Source organism: Lepidochelys kempii, chromosome 4 (genome assembly GCF_965140285.1).
Source record: "Lepidochelys kempii isolate rLepKem1 chromosome 4, rLepKem1.hap1, whole genome shotgun sequence".
NCBI lineage: Eukaryota > Metazoa > Chordata > Testudines > Cheloniidae > Lepidochelys > Lepidochelys kempii.
In genome coordinates, this window is record NC_136383.1 from 39,666,832 (window position 1) to 39,687,892 (window position 21,061).

The 21,061-nt window shown below is 42.6% G+C and overlaps 1 protein-coding gene across 15 annotated transcripts in view; it reads left to right on the forward strand.

Moving 5' to 3' along the window:
• The first annotated feature begins 1,820 nt into the window (after nucleotides 1-1,820).
• Nucleotides 1,821-21,061, forward strand: part of BLTP1 (bridge-like lipid transfer protein family member 1) — a 246,531-nt gene continuing 227,290 nt past the window's right edge. For 12 of the 15 annotated variants that reach the window (XM_073341041.2, XM_073341040.2, XM_073341043.2 and 9 more), the window contains exons 1-2: nucleotides 1,829-1,944; nucleotides 3,997-4,063. The gene's annotated coding sequence lies outside the window, so the exon portion shown is untranslated. Of the gene's footprint in view, nucleotides 1,945-3,996; nucleotides 4,064-21,061 lie in introns of all 15 variants that reach the window. The other 3 variants (XM_073341054.2, XM_073341048.2, XM_073341042.2) reach the window with 3 other exon arrangements.

The window sequence follows — 21,061 nt, forward strand, 5'->3', positions numbered from 1 at the left end:
TCCCATGCTTCTCCAACTGCCTCTGATTCCTTCTCATTTCTTAATTAGCCTCTGGTTCTGTCTCACTGTTTTGTCTCCCAAGCTGATGTACTCTTTCAGAACCTCTCTCCCTGGGACATTCATATCACTTATTACCCTACAGTCTGTAACCAAACAATGGCCATGGAATCTTCTAATATTTTGTCTCTTGTTAGGAACATTAGAAGGAAAGATGTACTTTGGACCCAGTCCTTCAAATTCTGGCTCAGGTGGGTAATGTAAACAGAAACATTTTTTAAATTTATATAATCAATGTCAGCTAGGACTCAGAAAAATCCTATTCAGTAAATAAATACTGTACACAATAGATATTTCAGTGGATTTTGATAGTTCTCCAGGATGGAAATGATTTGACCATGTCTACAAAGTTTACAGAGACACAACTGTACTGCTGCAGTTGCACCGCTGTAAGATCTCCCATGTAGCCGCTCTATGCCGACAGGGGAGAGCTCTCCCGTTGACATAAGTAAATCACCCCCAACAAGCGGCGGTAGCTATGTCAGCTTCTGCCGACATAGCGCTGTCCACACCTGCACTTCTGTTGGTGCAACTTACGTCACTCAGGGGTGTGCTTTTTCATGCTCTTGAGCCACGTTATACCAACAAAAGTGCTAGTGTAGACGTAGCCTTAGCAAAAAAACAAAACCAAAGTAACCACACAAACCCACACAAAGGTTGCCCTAGCTGCCATTTTGAGTTTATATGGCCAGAATGTAGCATTTTTCAAAAGGATTGCAGAGGACAGCTTTCTATATTTCTTTTTCAATCATTTCAGAAGGAGATGTCTTTGGAGAGAAAAAACCTTACGAACCAACATGTCTCTGTTTTTGTTGAGGGAAGGCCTCTTGCATTGTAAGCCCTTGGTTACTTTGTATGGGCAGAAATGATCCTATGGCACCTCTTACAGAATTAAGAGCTGGTCCTGGGGCCCAGACCACATTTCCCTTCTCTCCATTGCTGGGCAGAGCGCTCTGCACAGGTAGGAGTTGCTGTCTCCATGTTAAAGGTAGCTCCCTTTCATTGTTGCTTTATGTATATTTTGCGTGCAGTGTTTTACCTCTGGAATTCAGTAATATTTCAAGTCGTACATTTTTGTGTGGGTTTTGATTGTAAACACCGAACAAGTTGGGAGATGTTTAAACCTGGGTTTTTGTTTCAGGCTGCCCTATGCGAAATCTGGACCATGGCCCAGATCTGTATTCTTTCAATCATGAGAGTAATTTAGGTGTGTCACAGAGTGGGGGGTCTGGTGCAGGCCCCTTTCTGGTCACACGGACTGCATTGAGAAGCTCTGGGCAGGGGCCGGTAAATATGGACGGCAGAGAGATGCTAACAGCCATTTCCGTGGCATGGTGGCGTTCTGTGCAGGCGGGAGCCCCTGAGCTAGTCATTGCCTATCGCGGGCTGCAGGCCCCGGCCACCCTTCCGCTGCAGCCACCGCGCCCGCCCCGGGCAATGAACGACCAGTCTCACCCTGCACTCCCCGCGGGGCGCCGCCGAGGTGGCCGGAAGGGGGCGGGACTGCCTCTGCGGGAATATTGACTAGTCATGAGGTCACGTTAATTATTCATGAGATAAATCCTTTGAACTGCGAAGGCATCCTCCCTCGCGCGCGCGCGCACGAGCCCCTACCAACCCACTCCCTCCTGACTGCAACCCTGCGTAGGAGGAGCCCCCGCAGGGCCTCGTTTTGCCATTGGCCCCGGAGGGATCCTTCCACCCGCCTCCCGTCGGATGCAGCGCGTGGTCGTTGGCTAACCGGCCCGGTTGTGCCCGGCGATTGGTGGGCGGCGCTGAGGGAGGGCTGGCTGGGGCGTGCTGGCAAACCCATCCGGTGTGTGCGGCTGCCGCCGGGGCTGTAGTAAGAAGCGGGGAGGGGTGCGGATGTAAACACCGGACAATGGCGTAAGCGATGGGGCGCCGGGCCGGGCTGGGGGGCGCCGGGTGGGGGTGGGGGTGGGGCACCCTGTCCCGCCCCGCCCCGCGCCTCGCGGGGCGGCTGGCGCTGGGGGCCGTGTGAGGGGCGGGCTGCGGGCCGCCTGGGGGAGCGCTGGCGGCCGGGGTCTGCGGGGGCGGGCTGACCGCTGAGTGGGGGACGGGCGGGGCCGCTGGGGGTACGGCGTGGGGAGTCTCCTGGCCGTACCCCGGCTGTGCTCCTGCCTGGCCGTGCCCCGGCTGTGGAATGGGGCGAGCGAGACTTGCCTCAGGCGGTGCCTGAACTGGTGTCCGAGCAGCCCCGTGAAAGCGGCTGGACAGCTAGGGGAAGGTTTTTTTATTTCTCAGTTACTCCCTTTTTTCTGGTAATTTTTGTTGCTCCCATTTTGGCTCTCCTGAAAATTGGGGCCGTCCCCTCACCTCCTCCCTCAGGTAGCCTGTGTGTTGCTCCTTCACTGAAGTGAAATGAACATTAGGCTGGTCAGTTTCACTCAGTGGGCACAGGCAGCCCCACACCTGGCCTGTGCTGGGCAGAAAATGAAACGGACCGGCCTTACAACAGGGTTAGTCCTATGCTGTTGCTCCCCCACTTGGAGCCCAGGTATATGGTGCACAGATACACTCCCTTTACAAGAAGTTTTAAAGAAGGTGGTATAAATTTATCATAAAAGTTGGCTGTAATTTTAGCTTCATGAGTCAATACTTCTGATGTCAATAATTCATGGTAATAAAAACAAGATGCCATAAAACTGGATTGGAACGAAAGTGTGCAGCTAATGAGATGTGTTCTCGTTGGTATAGCTGGGTGTAGGAACAGAACAACAGCACCAATAAGATCCTTCCTTATAAGTTTGTCAAAATGCATGGTTATGTGGGAATCCCATGCTGCATCTGTGCTAGCCATAACATCACATTTTATTGCACTTGTCAGCTAGCTGTGCTATCAAACCTATACAACCAAGCCATAGTAAAAACAATGTAGGTCTACTAATTGTGAATTGAAATAGATGTAACCTGCTAAGTAACTGATTTTATTTATATATCTATCCATATATATCAGTTACTACCGAAACACTTCCTAATACTAATTAGGATGACAGACAAACTGACTCCTAAAAGAATATCTGTACTATCTGAAATTAGTAAAATCATTGCCTTCTTTTTGGGAGATAAAAGATTTTAGGGCTATGTGCCCCTTTGAGTTGTAAAGGTAAAAAGACAAAAAATCCAAAATGTGGAATGGAGAGCTCCTGCTCTGTGACATGCCCCACTGTGTGAGTACTGTACAGTATCAGGGTTTCATGAATATTTGGGGATAGAGGTGGGAGTGGCCTTTTTCAGTGGCATATTCCTCTTCATATCCTGCAGTAGTTCAAGTAGAACAAACTTTCACAAAGTCTCCTCAGTAGAGCTTCTTGCATAACAAAGGAAGGAGGTTCAATGTAGCTCCTGTAGGATCACTATACTCCGGGGTGTTTGTAGGCCAACATCCCCTGCTTCTTCTTCAGCTCTCAGTAACCTCCTCCGGTGGGACATACTAATTGGAAATTCTGTGAGAGGAAGTTTGTGGAGTTTCCTGGGCTCTTTGTCCCATACCTGCGTATGTCTTCACAGAAGAAAAATTCAGTGATATGTTTGAAACAAATTGTTTTCAAGTGAGAGTATGAATTACATGAAATCATACAAGTTTAAGGACCTCCAATTTGTTTGGTCTGTACAGAAAGATTTACTTTTGGGGATGATCTTTGTCAACTATAACTATCAGTATCTCTGATCCTTTGCTTAATGATTGTCATATACTAGTTGCCTTAAAAAAAACCCCCAAACCCCATAATTTTTTTAATTTGTCTAAGAACATATTGAAATAGTTCTATTTCATACTAAAGAATGTTTTTAATAATGTTATGAATGTAACTTGTTTTACACTGTACTGGAAGCATATCTTGCAAGACTAATTATTAAGTATCTTAACATTGAAAGAGTAATCATAGTCCATATCTGAACTTTTGTTTCCCATTTTAGTAATGCCTCAGTTGTTAAAAGAAGTAGGCCCAGGATTCCAATCATAAAACTATTTTTGGACTGAACAGTGAGTAATCACTTATAGCCCATAACTTATATTATAGATATAAAGGTTTGTTGTGTATTTGTGCTTCTTGGCAAGCACAACCTAAGGTTTGTGGCATGACCTCTGTGTTCTGTAGCACTCAAATATAGTAGTTTACAGAGAAATTTAAAAACTGAAGTTTTAATGAAGTATGAAAATCAGGAAGTTATGATAGATCCCCTCTGATATTTAATTTGATATTAAATTCTGTTTTTTACTTTGTCCATTAACTTTTAATTTTCATTGTGCTTCACAGTTTTGTGTTTAAAATGTGTAACTGTATTACAGAAGTTGTCAGGATGGAAGCTGAAGGTTTGGACAGTTGGGCAGGGGAGAACTAGAGCTCTTGTCTCCTGGTAATAATGTGGAGAGGCAGTACTGGTTGTGCTAAGCATGTTAACAAGATGTTCAAATTATCATTGGTAAAATACTTAAATTTTAAGGAACTAATCCTGCACTCAGCTCCATATGGACATGAAGGATCAGGGCTTAAATTTGCATAATTAGGCCTTGATGCTGCAAATACTAATTCATGTGCTTAATTTTACCCCCAGTCAGTGGTGTTATTGACGTTAATAGAAGTGTATGAAGTTAGGTATGGACATAAGTCTTTGCAGGATCAGGGCCTAAGATTTCTAAATTGTTCATCTGTGTGGGGCATTAAAGCATTTCACTTCTCTCGGGTATATTTAGGATGACTGCAGACTTGGGTAGACATTTTATATGTCTAAGTTTCATTCACTTGTGGAAGGTGCCCTTTGCAGACTTAAGGGCTAGATACTTAACAGCTTTCTTTTTAAGAGCTTGGCTTTTGTGCCGTTATTCTGTAGCAGAATTCACAGAAGCATGGAGTATGCAGAGCCCTGGTTATGAATAGTGGCTGCATTCTTTTTGCCTGGGGTTTGGATAGAAGTTTTAGAACTTTGAAATGTTTTCCTCTAAGGTAAAGAACAGTATTGCCAAACCAGCCATTCATAAAATCATGAAAGAGTCAAAAAAGAATCATGAGTTTTTTGAAAGGGGCAGTGTCTTTTTATTTGCCTTTTTATGTTTTAATCCTTTAGGGTTTTTGTTTTTAGCTCTTTGCTGAAATCCCAAGAGTTGTAAACTTAAACTTTTTCTTTTTTAAATGAAAGCTAAGACTTTCCAGTAATCATAATTAAGGCTGCATGTCTGTCACGGAGGTCACGGATTCTGTGACTTTCCGTGACTTTTGCAGTGGCCAGTGCGGCAGGTTCTTGGACCAGCTGCACCGGCCACTGCTAGGGCAGTCTTGGGCCACCATGTCCTTCCCCAGCAGCAGCAGTCATTTGGGTGTGGGAGGGGGCTCAGGGCTGGGGCAGGGGGTTGGAATGTGGGGTGGTGCTTACTTTGGGGGGGCTCTCCAGAAGTGGCCAGCATGTCCCTATAGCTACTAGGCAGAGAGACCAGGGGGCTCTGCGCGTTGCCCCGCCTGCAGGCACTGTCCCTGCAGCTCCCATTGGGTGCGGTTCCCGGCCAATGGAAGCTGCAAAGCCGGTGTTTGTGGTGGGAGCTGGCACTCATGGTGGGGGCAGTGCTCAGAGCCCCCTGGCCTTCCCTCCCCCTAGCAGCTACAGGGACATGCTGGACGCTTCCCGGGAGCTGTGCGGAGCCGGGTAGGGAGCCTGCCAGCCCTTTCAATCCTCCTCCTCCTCCCCCCAGCACCAGTGGTGGTCCTGGGCTGCTCGGTTCCACACGCTGGCCCCCCCAGCACCAGCGGGGTCCTGGGCCATGCAACCCCCCCCCCAGCACCTGTGGCACCCTCCCCCGCTGCCCCAGCACCTCTGTTCCCCTGACCCACTCCCCTAGCATCTGCGGCCCCTCGACCCAAGTTTTAGTTAGGGGTATGTAGTCATGGACAGGTCACAGGCCTAGAATTTTTGTTTACTGTCCATTACCGGTCCATGGCTTTTACTAAAAGTACCTGTGATTAAAATGTAGCCTTAATCATAATTCCAGGAGCTGAGGCTTTAAGAAAAACAGATATTGTGAGACTTGTGATAGAATTATGAGAATTAGTAACATTGCATCCTATCTAGTGACAAGAAGAGAGGTTTGTATTAGATTGAGAATGCTAAGGAATAAGAGTTCTTTAAAAGAGAGCTCGTTTGCTATGGGATCTGGTTTTGGAGAATCTGTCAAGTACTTGAAAACAACATATAGATTATTTGTAGAGGATTTTATAAAAATCTGCTGTAAATAGATGTTTTTATTTAATTAAAATATAACATTTTTGGCATGTTGGCCAAGCAGCATTGTGCTAGTTTGAAAACACTACAGTGAAACTGATGAGTCTAGTTTCATTGTCCAAACTGAGTGAAATGTAGAAAGTAAGCAATTTAAACAGCTAAAAGTAAGCTAGATTTTTTAAAAAATAATTTGTTCTCTATGTATTAAGTTGGTTCTAGTAACGAAATTCCGAATATATATATATATATATATGTGTGTGTATATATATATATAGTTTTCTATGTTGATGGATTCCATTTTTCAACAGTGAAAATAGTTTAGCCTTTTCCCTAAAAGAGCTATTTGAGACATTGTTTTGGCAATGTATTGTTTCCTCTTCTGTCTCTGCAACAACTCAACAAACACATCCTTTCCTCAGTTCAGAGTTGTGTTGATACTGTAAATGATGCAAAAAGAAAGTAAACAAATATGTAAAATGCCAAGTACTATTAAGAAACTTGGAAAGTAATTGGTAAACTTCCCTCACAATGCAGTTTTCTGTGAAGGAAGAACTTACTGGAAGAATATTTGTCATGTAATGTTGTTGGTAGGTTTTACACAGAGAACTTGAATCCTGCTTTTTAAAGCGGTGCGTTTGTGCTATGTAAATAGAACTCTAAATGAGCTAGAGGTTCAGCTTTAAAAGGGTTAATGCACATCAACCAATATGTAATTTACTGCCTTTCTGCAGCAACAGACATGATTAGCTATTATTAATTCATGATGTTATAGTGTTCTATATATGTTGCAGGACAGATTGCAGTGAAATTTTTCTTCCTTATTCAGATCTTAAAACACAAACTAAATGTGTTTTATCTTTAAGTGTAGCCTTAATAAGAAATAAGAAAAATCATGTTTAAGAGCCACAACTAATGAACAATGTGTTTTGTATTCTGTTTGACATATTGTTTTCTCTTGTCTGTGTTACACGCGTCTTTCACCAATGTGTAGTCTACATACCCATGTAGCCCCCGTAGCATGGGTATAAATAGCAATATATATGGTGAGGCACAGCTTAGGAGAGTAAAGACGTGCCTGAAGGGTGCAGGCAGGTATGCATGCAAATACATCCCTATGTGGCTCTCTACTCACCATGGCTGTGCCTTCCTGGCTATGCTGCCATTTTTAGCAGCGAACCGTGCTGCTGCTGGAACCTTTCCATGCTAAAGGAAAAAACTCTGGCTTCAGAGAAAGGCTCTTCCAACTTCCTGCTGCTGCAGTCCTTACCCCACCATAGGGAAAGAATCCGGCAGCAGAGAGAGCCTCTGGCTGAGACTTTCCCTGCTGTCTACCCTCTGAAAGAGCCTTTCATGGGCATGTGTATCTACATACCATAGTGTGGATGCAGTGCACTTTTTACTGCAGTGTGTACCTACACATAGACTGCACACTGCCATTTGGTGTATAATGTAGAAGTCGCCTCAGATGGTAGAACCTGACAAGCAGTTCCCATTGGAGTGCTCTTGCATACTCCCTTTGCCCCTCCCATCATCGTTCCCTGAATATTCCAAGGCAAGGCTATAAAAGGGGGTGCAGTGCTTTGGCTCCCTCAGTTCCATCCCACTGGCACTCAGTCGTGGGTTATAATTAAGGTTGTGAGGAAGAGGAGAAGGGGAGTGGGAATATGCAGAGGCCACTTGAAGGAGAAACAGAGGTACTTGTCAACAGAGTTCTTTATGACAGACTCTACATTTCCATTCCATGTCCACCTTCCCCTTTTCCTAGGAGCCTTAATTATAGCTCATAGCTGAGGAGGTGGTGGGAAGGAACTGAGGTGGTCAGAGCACTTTGCCCTAGAACACTTCAGAACAGAGAGGGGAGAGGTAAAGGGGGTACGAGGGTGCTCCAGTGGGCACTAATTGTCATGTTTCACCATCTGAGCTGCACATATCTGGTGCATCCCAGGAGTGTAAATATGCAGAGTCCATCTCTAAGAACTCCAGTAACCTCCATTTACCCGTATCACAGTGCAGCCGGGGAAGCTCACAATTTACACGTCTAGATGGAGCTCATTGGGGGCAGAGGCCAGATCTTTCCTTTTTTCAGTAATGTGTTGATGCTAGATACATTTTAGAGACTAATAAATAATTTGTGACCACAGGAGGCTTCTGATAGCAGAGTTGCACCTTTCACTGGAGATGTGGTGGTATTATGGATAATTTGTCTTTTTCACTCTCCCACATGCTTAATCTTGTAGTAGAAATATTGGAGACTGGGTGAAAGGAAGAGGTAGAATGAATAGAAAACTAAAATTGCCTCTCCTTCCCCCCTCCCCCCCCTTTCTGTTTTCCTTAAGAAGCTTGTGCTGGTTTTGACACCCTATGGTAAAGGGAGCCATATCCTGAAATACTCATGTAAAGCATCCTTGCAGTTTATGTAAATGAAGAGACAGTACTAGATCAATCTCCCTAAATATAATCTGGTATGTTGAGTGTTGCAAAACTACAGATTGCTATGCTGCATTTTAACTTTTTCATAATTGCTGTAGGAATTGGGAGTTTGCTCTGTCAGTATAAAGTATTTAGTCAAAGGGAGGAGAGGTAACCTTGTAAGTTACTTAAAAACAGCTACTACAGTAACAGAAGAGGGTTTTTCCATCACTGTATTAAATCCACCCCTTCAAGAGACAGAGGTTGGTTGAGGGACGTATTCTTCTGTCAAACCTAGGCCTGGTTTCAACCTAAAACTTAGGTCGACCTAACTGTTTTGCACAGGTGTGAGATTTTTTCACAGCCTTGAGTGATGTAGATAGGTCAACCTAAGTTTTAGGTGTAGATCGGGCCTAGAACATTGACTGTGGGATGGAGGGGAGACAACTAAGGTGTTCTCTATTTCCTTTACTCCCCAAATTAAAAATGATCTCTATTAGAATTAGAAAAGTTAATCTGTGCTCTAGCTGTCAGATTATAATGTTGTTTATTTACAGGGTGCTGTTAGGAATAGGAAGGCTTTAAAGACGAAAAGGTAACCAAAATTAGAAGGATGGGTGAACCTTGCATTTTTTCTTCTGCTGTCTTTCCACACAAGCCAAACATCTTGATTCCGTACCTGAGAATATTAAGCAGTCATCTATATTTTCACCTTCAGTTCTAGGTCTTTATGGTAGTCTTACAATTCAGTTGTTTCTTGCTTTGCTTCAGCTGTCTGTGGCTACACTAAGCAACACTATTCCAATGACCAAGGATGCTGGAAAGCATCCTCTGTGATCATACTGCCACTATATATGCAGATGCTACAAAGCGTTCTGCAGTCTGCTCTCTTCTTCCTTTCCTCTTTCTTGAGTGAGCATTACTGCTGTGGTGCTCTGAGCTGCCAGTAATGTGATACTGAATCTGGGTCTTCAAAGGTAGCTTTTTGTGTTTTTGTGCAGCCAGTCAAGCTATTTGGTGGGTTTCTATTCTTTTGATCCTATTGGTGCAGATACAAATGCTCTCTAACTGTCACGTGGATTTATATTCATTTAGACAGAGCTGTCACTTTTGTAGTTAACAATGTTAACACCTCACATCAGTCGTGTTAAAATGAGGTTTGCTTTTTGTAGTGACTAATATTTTTTTTTCACAACCGTTACTAAAGCAGCTAAGTTTAGGTAATTTAAGACAAATTCTCATCCATAAACTTCAAATTTGGAAACTGGATGAGGATGAAGTATATCTCGCCAAGATTGAGTTCTGCTAGTGCTAAAAGTGAAAAAGGAGAGCGGCTGATTAATACCAACACACTTCAGCCAGTGAAACGCATTTTTAACCAAAATAGCAAGGGTAGTATTTCTAATTGGTACCTATCATCCCCCTCTCTTCTTTCTGTTTCTAGTAGAGCTATATCTTAATATGGCAATCAGCAATGATAGGGAAATCCAGAAAATTGACATAACTATAGACACTCCATTTAATAAAACAGCAACAAAACTCAATACATTAAGCATTAAAGGCTGGTATTGTGTTGTACAGCACCATGCAGACAAGCTTCCAGTTCAGTTCAGAAGGACATGCTGCACTCTAATTTCAAATTTATAATCTGAAGAAGCAGTTTTAACCTTTCAAATCCATCAGTTGGTGATTGATTTAACATGCCTAATAGACCATGTGGATTTCTTACAGAGAAAACAGTCATGCTTTGTGGAAGATGCCTGAGTGCAAATTTCATCAGAAAAAACATAAATGGCCTGAAAGTGGTGTGCAGAAAAGGGTTTTCTTCTGATCCCTGCTCCCCCATATGCGTACCATGTTTTGTTTCTCTTTTGGCAGAGAAAAAATGTAATTGCCAGAAATTCATAGATTCATAGATATTTAGGTCAGAAGGGACCATTATGATCATCTAGTCTGACCTCCTGCACAATGCAGGCCACAGAATTTCACCCACCACTCCTAAAAAAGACCTCACACCTATATCTGTGCTATTGAAGTCCTCAAATTGTAGTTTGAAGACCTCAAGGAGCAGAGAATCCTCCAGCAAGTGACCAGTGCCCTATGCTACAGAGGAAGGCGAAAAACCTCCAGGGCCTTCCAATCTGCCCTGGAGGAAAATTCCTTCCCGACCCCAAATATGGCGATCAGCTAAACCCTGAGCATATGGGCAAGATTCATCAGCCAGATACTACAGAAAATTCTTTCCCGGGTAACTTGGATCTTACCCCATCTAAAAACCCATCACAGGCCATTGGGCCTATTTACCATGAATATTTAATTACCAAAACCATGTTATCCCATCATACCATCTTCTCCATAAACTTATCGAGTTTAATCTTAAAGCAAGATAGATCTTTTGCCCCCACTACTTCCCTCGGAAGGCTATTCCAAAACTTCACTCCTCTGATGGTTAGAAACCTTCGTCTAATTTCTAATCTAAATTTCCTAGTGGCCAGTTTATATCCATTTGTTCTTGTGTCCACATTGGTACTGAGTTTAAATAATTCCTCTCCCTCTCTGGTATTTATCCCTCTGATATATTTATAGAGAGCAATCATATCTCCCCTCAACCTTCTTTTAGTTAGGCTAAACAAGCCAAGCTCCCTGAGTCTCCTTTCATAAGACAAGTTTTCCATTCCTCGGATCATCCTAGTAGCCCTTCTCTGTACCTGTTCCAGTTTGAATTCATCCTTCTTAAACATGGGAGACCAGAACTGCACACAGTATTCCAGGTGAGGTCTCACCAGTGCCTTATATAACGGTACTAAAACCTCCTTATCCCTACTGGAAATACCTCTCCTGATGCATCCCAAGACGACATTAGCTTTTTTCACAGCCATATCACATTGGCAGCTCATAGTCATCCTATGATCAACCAATACTCCAAGGTCCTTTTCCTCCTCCGTTACTTCTAGTTGATGCGTCCCTAGCTTATAACTAAAATTCTTGTTATTAATCCCTAAATGCATGACCTTACACTTCTCACTATTAAATTTCATCCTATTCCTATTACTCCAGTTTACAAGGTCATCCAGATCCTCCTGTAGGGTATCCCTGTTCTTCTCTAAATTAGCAATACCTCCCAGCTTTGTATCATCTGCAGACTTTATTAGCACACTCCCACTTTTTGTGCCCAGGTCAGTAATAAAAAGATTAAATAAGATTGGTCCCAAAACTGATCCTTGAGGAACTCCACTGGTAACCTCCCTCCAACTTGACAGTTCACCTTTCAGTAGGACCCGTTGTAGTCTCCCCTTTAACAAATTCCCTATCCACCTTTCAATTTTCCTATTGATGCCCATCTTATCCAATTTAACTAATAATTCCCCATGTGGCACAGTATCAAACGCCTTACTAAAATCTAAGTAAATTAGATCCGCTGCGTTTCCTTTATCTAAAAAATCTGTTACTCTCTCAAAGAAGGAGATCAGGTTGGTTTGGCACGATCTACCTTTTGTAAAACCATGTTGTATTTTGTCCCATTTACCATTGACTTCAATGTCCTTAACTACCTTCTCCTTCAAAATTTTTTCCAAGACCTTGCATACTACAGATGTCAAACTAACAGGCCTATAATTACTTGGATCACTTTTTTTCCCTTTCTTAAAAATAGGAACTATGTTAGCAATTCTCCAATCATACGGTACAACCCCTGAGTTTACAGATTCATTAAAAATTCTTGCTAATGGGCTTGCAATTTCTTGTGCCAATTCTTTTAATATTCTTGGATGAAGATTATCTGGGCCCCCCGATTTAGTCCCATTAAGCTGTTTGAGTTTCGCTTCTACCTCAGATATGGTGATGTCTACCTCCATATCCTCATTCCCATTTATCATGCTACCATTATCCCTAAGATCCTCTTTAGTCTTATTAAAGACTGAGGCAAAGTATTTGTTTAGATATTGGGCCATGCCTAGATTATCCTTGACCTCCACTCCATCCTCAGTTTTTAGCGGTCCCACTTCTTCTTTCTTTGTTTTCTTCCTATTTATATGACTATAGAACCTTTTACTATTGGTTTTAATTCCCTTTGCAAGGTCCAACTCTACTTGACTTTTAGCCTGTCTCACTTTATCCCTACATATTCTGACCTCAATAAGGTAGCTTTCCTTACTGATCCCTCCCTTCTTCCACTCCCTATATGCTTTCTGCTTTTTCTTAATTACCTCTCTAAGATGCTTGCTCATCCAGCTTGGTCTACAACTCCTGCCTATGAATTTTTTCCCCTTTCTTGGGATGCAGGCTTCCGATAGCTTCTGCAGCTTTAATTTAAAATAATCCCAGGCCTCCTCTACCTTTAAACCCATAAATTCTTCAGTCCAATCCACTTCCCTAACTAATTTCCTTAATTTTTGAAAGTCAGCCCTTTTGAAATCAAAAACCCTAGTTGCAGATTTATTTTTGTTAATCCTTCCATTCAATTTGAACTGAATTAGCTCATGATCACTTGAGCCAAGATTATCCCCTACAACCATTTCCTCTATGAGATCCTCATTACTCGCCAAGACCAAATCTAAAATGGCATCCCCTCTAGTCGGTTCAGCAACTACTTGTTGAAGGAATCCATCAGCTATCGCATCTAGGAAAATCTGAGCCCTATTATTATTACTAGCACTCGTCCTCCAGTCTATATCTGGGAAGTTAAAGTCTCCCATGATCACACAGTTTCCATTAGTATTTACTTTATTAAAAACATTAAAAAGGGCTCTATCCATATCCAAATTCAATTCAAATTCTTATGAGTTGAGAACCCGGAACTATTACATTTGCAGAGTTGATAGACTCTGTATCAGTTTGGGCACTGAAATGTAGAAATACAATTTGATGTCCAGAATAACCACACTGGAATCTTTTTTTGTTAAGCTTCAACTAAAATGGTTCAGCCGTTTCCAAGAACGATATTAAGGAAAAATGCTCGCCCCACACCTCCATGCAAAATTTTTTAATAGTTTTGTTGAGAAGCTTTTGTACCTCCATATTTTGGAACAGGGGCTTGGGATGGGGTTGGAGGGGCCACCCCAACATCAGGAATATGCCTCTTGCAATTCCTGTTAAAATCCAGCCAAATCTGGCCAGATTACAAGCCTCTGAATGTGGCAGTTTGCACATGCTCGATACAGGTTGTTAGAATCTGGCAGCTACATTCTCTGAAGATTCGATCTGTATGGAGTATGCTCCATAGCCACACAGTTCCTTCCTATGTGCTGACCAGACTGTGCATGTACCACTGAGAGATCTCTGTCTCGGGGCTGAGCAGAACTTTTCCTGCTGTTGTCCTTCCTGGTAGTTGGGTCTCCTGTGTTGCCAGGCATCAGAACTGAGAGCAATGAGATTCTCTTGTGCTCTTGATGCTCTGCCTGCTGGACTGCAAACAGGAAGCAGCTTGACTCAAATGTGGAAGGGTGAGGAAATGAGGGAGGCAAGGAAAGGAGCTGGGGATGGGGGTGGATAAGTATAGAGGGGAATAGAAACAAGGGTAGAAAGGTGTAGAACCACTAAATCACACTCTCTTCCAGAACCTCAGATTGAACCTAGGATTCCAGTGTGTCAGCATTCCTCTGCATCAGCAAATTTCCCATGGGTTTCACAGCTAAATGTGTGTCATCACCCTGTAGTGGCTGATCCATAAAGAATATAAAAGCCTGCTAATGCTACAAGTTACTTTAGTTAGCTTAAGTGGTAGAGACTTATGTTGTGATCTAAAGATTTCAACCCTGCTGATGACTCATGTGGCTGTCAATATTGGTTGTGCATCATGGAAATTCTGTTTTTGTTTTTTTAAAAATTAGGAAACGATTACAATGTTACAACTGCAGAGTCAGGAAATGCCAGAATTAAGGTTGCCTGTGTAACTTTAATTCAGCCTCTTGTGCATATGCATTATGATACAGCCTGTAGTTACATGATCAGATATTTTGTTTTCTTAGGAACCCCTGCCTTATTCACTGTAGGTGGTGGACCTGCTGTGTGAATGAATTTGGGGTTGGTTCTCTTGGATCTCTGCCTTTTATGTTGGAGATGTTCGAACCTGTGTAGTGAATGATGCAGGGAACAATAGGAAGAGAATGAACCGGCTCATGGCTGAGGTAGCTGAATGCTGTCATGGAGAACTGAATTCTATTCCTGCCTCTGCACAGAGTGGTACTGGGCAAGTCATATAAACCATACATTTTCACAGTTGGACACTGACGGTGTATTCTTCATTTTCTATATGCCCAGTGTGAGACACCTAGAGCAAACTCAGAGAGGTGTTGTATGTTGCCAGTTGCAACTGAAATCAATTTGGGCTGTGCTCTGAACATATGAAGTGCTATAAACTGGTCAGAACTTTGAAAAATCAGGTCCTAGATTTCTCAGCTTGGACATCCAAAATTCATGGGCAATTTTGGCCTTAATTTCACTGTGCCTCAGTTCCCCCATTTGCTAAATGGGGATAATACCACTTCACAGGGGTATATTGAAAACTCATTAACGTTTGTGAGACACCCTGATGGTATGGCTAATATGCCATAGAAACACCAAGAGGAAAATTAATTTTGTATTAAATGTGGGCTTTGTATGGTATGAGAGCTAAGGATTACCAGGTCCAGACACACACACTGATCGTCGGAGCCTTTGGCGCATGGGACCTCAGTAACAAGCAAGTGGAATCGATCAACGCTATGCTCAGCTGATGCGACAGCTCATGGTGTCGGACGTCATCAGGTGGTCGAGGGATATCTGCTTGGACGCATCACCGGACATCTGCAATACCAGGAGGGATGAGCTGGACTGCTGATAAGTGCAGTCAGGAAAGTAACAAATACTTTCCTTAGGGACTGTATTTTCTAATTCTCAGTTACTGAGGGACAATCTCCACTCATTGATATATTTTGCTTTCCACAACCAAATCTCTGTAAAACTTTTCATGAGTGATGTACCTGAGTATTCGGATTCTAATATTGAAACTGTATTGTTAAATCTATTCACCTAAATTTGGGTTATTGCTGATTATGCACTCTGTATCTTATGACTTTTAAAAACTAACTTTATATTTGTGGATAAGCTAAGTACTGTACCCAGATGTACAGACACTCTTTCCCAACCTATGTATTATATAATTTTTTTAACATTAGCTTTAATAAAATAAGGGTGGAGCCATGTACTGATTTAGGATTTTAAAGAAAGTAACTGCCCATTCAAGAAGCATCATTAATCTTGTGCAACAAATGAAAAAATAGTATAAAATCATGTAATTAAAGGCCATATCTCAATGCATACACACAAGGGGGCTGAATTAAGGTTGCACAGGCAATCTTACTTCTGGAATTCCTTAACATTTGACTTAGAAGAATGCAAAGGTTACAAACTTAGGGATGAAGGTTATAATGTAATATATGTTTGAAGTGTACCACATACTCATGTACCCTCCACCCCCAGAATCTAACCAGGAAATAATGAGTTTTGAAATTAAGTTGCCATGAGAGACCACAGTGCTCCCTGAGCTTCTTCTGAAATGTTGATGTCATCGGGGAACTTGCATTAGTTTTAAACCTTAGGGTTTTTTTTGTTTTTGTTTTTTTTTAAATACTGCGAAGCACATATATGTAAGGGAATACTTTGTACGTTGCAACTGACATATACTTTCTGCAGATGGCTGGAAAATAAAGCCATTTGCTATGTTAAAGAATAGCTGAAAAATAAGATGTTCTTTCTGCTTCATTGACTGTCTCTGGATTGAGCTCTGTATGAATTTTGTTAAGTGATCTTTGTGCCCCTTTATTGCATGAGCATGAAATATTGTTTGTAAGATACTGTACTTAATCTTTTACAACAGGTTTCCCTTATGTACACTACACAATATACCTTTTCTTTCAGAGGTGTTGCAAGAGTAGGTAAATAAAAACTGTGGAGCTCTTTGAGATCCTTGGATGAGGAGTGCTGTAAATGCAAAATACTATTCTAGTCCAAATCCTGCTCAGTTTATTCATGCCGTTAGTCCCATTGACTTTAATGGGACTACTCATCTGAGTGAGATGAGTAGCATTTGGGTTATGTTTAGGCTTGTGTGCTGCACTTATCACGGTAGTAGCTGACAGCCTAAAAAAAGATTATTTATTTCTTTGCATTCATTTATATAAACCCCAGACCTCCTTTCTTCATCTCATTCCTCCTTTGCATGTGTTAGAGCAGTGAGCAAGGATGTGCTCCGCATCTCAAAAGCAGCCCTGTATTAGTAACTTTGCCTAGCCATTCTATCATCTAAAAATAAAAATCCATCCTTAAGGAGCAGAAGTTCGAATGTTACTTTTATATAATTTATTAATTTGAAAATATATTAAACATACTCCAGAAAATTGTCTTGAATATCCAATTTATAGTTACGTGTCACTGGGGCAGTTTAATTTGGGAGGCTAATAACCTAACATCTTCCACCTAAGTCTCTGTTTGGTGGTTGTCGTAAAATTGTTTCCTTTTGATTAGCCTGTGAGTGCCCTAACAATTAATTGAAAATAACATTCGATACAAAAAATAGCCACCTCGCAGCATCGCAAGCAAATAGAAATAAGTGTTTCATCTAGTAACTCAAAATAGCCAAGAAACAGATCACTCAATCCCTCCGCTAACCCCAGAAAACATAGCATGGTGCTCCTAATGGACATTCTGGCCTATTTCATTCACAGAGGAAATATTACACACAGAGAGTAGTCTCTTGGGTAGGCATGTCTCAAGTGAGTTAATGTTTTGTAAATCATACTCAACATCTTAAATGTCACCAGGATGCCAGTATACACCCAGTGCACCAAGAGAACGCCCAAACACTCTTCAGTGAACAACTGGCTATATGCATACCTGGAAATGATAGCACAAGTCACAAAGAAGACTGGGAAGCCCTAAAATAGACCATCCCTGAGGTTTGCGAGGACTGCATTGGCCTTGCTACCCACTACCATCAGGACTGGTTTAACAATAGCAACAACATTGAGATTACAGCTCTTTTGGACCAGAAGAGAGAAGCTTTCTGCGACTGGCAAAACCAACTACTGTCCCGTCAGAAACAGAGCTTTTTCCATCAGCTCAAAAGTGAAGTTCAAAGGAGGATCTGAGAAATCAAAATGGTGGGAGGACAGAGCAAAAGAAATCCAAACATTCGCTGACAGACATGATATGCAGAGCTTTTTTTGTGAGACAGACTATGTACAGACCAAGCTCACGTGGACTCACTCCTCTGAGACGTGAAGATGGTAATATCCTTCTTAACAATAATGAACCCATCAAAGAGTGCTAGAAGGAATACAACCAAAAGCTTCTAAATCCAGAATAGACTGTTACTGACGACACCGTCAACATCTATCAAGCGTTCTTACAACTACAATACCCACCTGCTGAAGTGAAGAAACCGATTGACAGAGCCAGAAGAGTACCCAGAAGTCACCTACTACAGGACAGGCCCAACAAAGAAAATAACAGAACACCACTAGCCATCACCTTTAGCCCCCAACTAAAACCTCTCCAATGCATCATCAAGGATCTACAACCTATTCTGAAGGACGACCCATCACTCTCTCAGATCTTGGGAGACAGGCCAGTCCTTGCTTACAGACAGCCCCCCAACCTGAAGCAAATACTCACCAGCAACCACACAACAGAACCACTAACCCAGGAACCTATCCTTGCAACAAAGCCCGTTGCCAGCTGTGTCCACATATCTATTCAGGGGACACCATCATAGGGCCTAATCACATCAGCCATGCTATCAGAGGCTTATTCACCTGCACATCTACCAATGTGATATATGCCATTATGTGCCAGCAGTGCCCCTCTGCCACGTACATTGGCCAAACCGGACAGTCTCTACGTAAAAGAGTAAATGGACACAAATCAGACGTCAAGAATTATAACATTCAAAAACCAGTCGGAGAACACTTCAATCTCTTCGGTCACTCGATTACAGACCTAAAAGTGGCAATTCTTCAACAAAAAAACTTCAAAAACAGCATCCAAGGAGAGATTGCTGAATTGGATTTAATTTGCAAACTGGATACAATTAACTTAGGCTTGAATAGAGACTGGGAGTGGATGGGTCATTACACAAAGTAAAACTATTTCCCCATGTTTATTCCGCCCCCTGTTCCTCAGACGTTCTTGTCAACTGCTGGAAATGGCCCACCTTGATTATCACTACAGAAGGTTCTCCCGCTCCTCCTCCTGCCCCCCGCTCTCCTGCTGGTAATAGTTCACCTTTCCTGATCACTCTTGTTACAGTGTGTATGGTAACATGCATTGTTTCATGTTCTCTATGTATATAAATCTCCCCATTGTATTTTCCACTGAATGCATCCGATGAAGTGAGCTGTAGCTCACGAAAGCTCATGCTCAAATGTGTTAGTCTCTAAGGTGCCACAAGTCCTCCTTTTCTTTCTGCAGATACAGACTAACACGGCTGCTACTCTGAAACCATTAACTCCATCACTCAGCATCCAATCTGGGAAACTTACCAACCCACCAATACCTGAACATAGCAATTAAACAAATGAACAATAAAATTCCAGGTCCTGATGGCATACCCGCTGAAGTACTGAAAGTGGGGTTAGAACCCCTGACTAACAAGCTTCATTTGCAGCTCTTCAAAATCTGGCGCACCGAAGAAATCCCTGTCAACTTATGCAATGCTAACAATTGTCGTCATTTTCAAAAAGGGAGACAAGGTCGACTGTGGCAACTTACTGAAGCATTGCCCTCCTCTCCATCCCTGGGAAGATTCTTGCTAGAATCTTACTGAATTGCCTGCTCCCTCTTGCAGAGGAAGTACTTCCAGAGTCCCAGTGCAGCTTCAGACCATCACGAGGTAGATCCAGGAAAAACGTCAAGAGCAACACCAGGAGCTGTATATGGATTTTATTGAGCTGACCAAAGCCTTCTACTCTGTCAACGGTGAGGCTCTGTGAAAAATCATGTCAAAGTTTGGCTGCCCAAGCAAATTTATCACCATTGTAAGACTCCTCCATGAGCAGATGACTTCCTCCATCCTATGCACTGGCTCTACCTCTGAGCCCTTTGTCATCTGAATTGGTGTAAAACAAGGTTGTGTACTGGCACCCACACTTTTCTTCATTTTCTTAGCAGCTATAAAAACACTAACCCAAGACTGCCTACCACAGGGCAGTGGCTTCCAATATTGGATTGACAGCAACCTCTTCAACCTTTTTCGTCTCTGTGCCAGAACTAAAGTAATATCAGCAACAATAACTGAACTCCAGCATGCAGAGGATTGTGCTGCAGTTGCACACTCAAAGGAGGATGTTCAAACAGCCCTTAATTGCTTCTCTGAAACTTACAAAAACCTACAGCTAACTCTGAACATTGGCAAAACAAAAGTTCTCCACCACCTAGTCCCCGGTCAATCATCAGATCCAGCAAGGAAGATCTATATTGACAAAGAAGATCTGGAAAATGTAGAATACTTTGCCTATCTTGGCAGCTATCTCTCACAAAAGGCAGACATAGACGTTGAGATTCAGCACAGAATTTGCTGTGCCAGCCTTGCCTTTGGCAGACTCTCTTGCCAGGTGTTCAACAATCACAACATCAGAACACATACTAAACTGTTAGTTTACAAAGCGACAGTAATCCCAACTCTCCTCTATGGCTGTGAGACTTGGGTGACCTACAGAAAATACCTGAAAAACCTGGAACGCCAGCACTTTCTTCGGAAGATCCTCAACATAAAGTGGGAGGTTCATTGCACTAATGTGAGTGTCCTCACAGAAGCCAACATCTTCAGTGTTGAGGCCCTGATTATCCAGCACCAGCTGAAGTTAAGCGGGCACTGTGTGTGAATGCGTGATGTACGCTTACCAAAACAACTGCTGTATGCCCAACTCACCAAAGGAGAAAGGAAACAAGGAGGCCAAAAGAGAGGCTTTAAAGACACCCTGAAGATAAACATAAAGAGATGTTGCATTGACACCGCACCGTGGGAGACAGCAGTGAAGGACAGGGAGAACTGGTGAAGATCTGTCAGAGAGGGAACATCCACTTTTGAGACAAATCGCCTTGCCATGGTCACAGAAAAATGCCAGAAGAGAAAGGAAAGACAATGGTCACATAGCAATCATGGCCCAATCGTGCCTTCCAGCACCACCTGCAAAGTCTGCCAATGAGCCTGTGGCTCAAGAATCTGACTCTTTAGTCACCAAAGGACCCATGAAAAACAAAACTTGTAAAAGAGATCAGCCTTGACATCGAGGGATTGCCAACAATTCACAGAGGGAACAATATCATGCACAGAGAGAGGTAGTCTCTTGGGTAGGTATGTCTCAAGTCAGTTAATGTTTTACAA